The sequence below is a fragment of the Dama dama genome, chromosome 24 (genome assembly GCF_033118175.1).
Source record: "Dama dama isolate Ldn47 chromosome 24, ASM3311817v1, whole genome shotgun sequence".
NCBI lineage: Eukaryota > Metazoa > Chordata > Mammalia > Artiodactyla > Cervidae > Dama > Dama dama.
Window position 1 is genome coordinate 51,214,572 of NC_083704.1, and position 1,054 is coordinate 51,215,625.

The 1,054-nt window shown below is 49.4% G+C and overlaps 1 pseudogene; it reads right to left on the reverse strand.

The window, feature by feature from the left end:
• Nucleotides 1-211: 211 nt before the first annotated feature.
• On the reverse strand, nt 212-792 carry LOC133045511 (solute carrier family 25 member 3-like; annotated as a pseudogene).
• Nucleotides 793-1,054: the final 262 nt, after the last annotated feature.

A 1,054-nucleotide genomic window follows, 5' to 3' on the forward strand; every position in this document is an offset into this window, starting at 1 on the left:
AAGGTATCTACCAGAACCAACATATAGCGATACCCGTACTTGCCTGGCCTTACCTCAGTGAAATCTATCTCCCAGTGTTGCCCTGGCTCTTCCCCTCGGTACCTCGTTCCCGTGTGCTGCTTTTTCCCTGTCCTCATCAGCTGGCATGCTTTGCAAGCCTGGATTATCTCTTGTCAACATGCAGATTCAGTCCATATTTGCTTTCATTTATCTACTGAGTGTATCCAAGTTTCTTCTTCAGAGACTCTGGCATCTCAGGGGGAGGAAGGCGAGGGAGCCTGAAGTAGACCTTCACAGAATCATAGATAGTGCAGTCAGAGTGCCGATCATGATGATGCGGGCAAAGAGTCCCTTCCATACACCTCTAAATCCAAGTCTCTTGAGGACTTGAGAGGCATTGCTACCCTTCTCTTTATGCAACACAGACACCACGGAATCAGCAACAGTATGTTCAAAGCAGGCAAACTTCATCATGGTGTATGGTATCTGTCTCATCCGAAGAGGAGCAACCCCCTTGTAGAACGCCTTGAAGCCTTCTTCCTTATACATTTTGGGAGCTGCATCCCTTAGAGTGTTAGCATAACCTGGTTGGGTTTGAATTCGAACCTTAGCAGCTTCCATAGGACCCAGAGCAATGTCAGCAAAGTGCGCCACAGATAGGCATTCTCCTCTCCAAGCATGTACTTCATAAAAGCCAAACTTGCAGAGCCCCTGCAGGGAGTAGCCAATGAGGGTCGGGGCCCATCCTTTGGCCAAACCACGGCTATTAAGAATGCCCTTGTCCTGTTTCATTGGCTCAGTCCAAGTCCAGTGTGGGGTCTCTTTACTTCCCTCATACAAAGGCTGGGCCTTCTCAGCAAACCCCATGATCCACAGTCTGCAATATCCAACAGTCCCCAGAAACTCTCTCACCTGGCAGGGGGTCTTGGGCCTTCATGGTCTGGGTTAGCCACCTTTGCCCCTGCCTGATATTATACCCCAAACAGGTGACCTCTTGCTGGGCTATTAATTGTGTAGCAGAAGGACCTCTGGGTGGCAAGTCCGATATTCATAG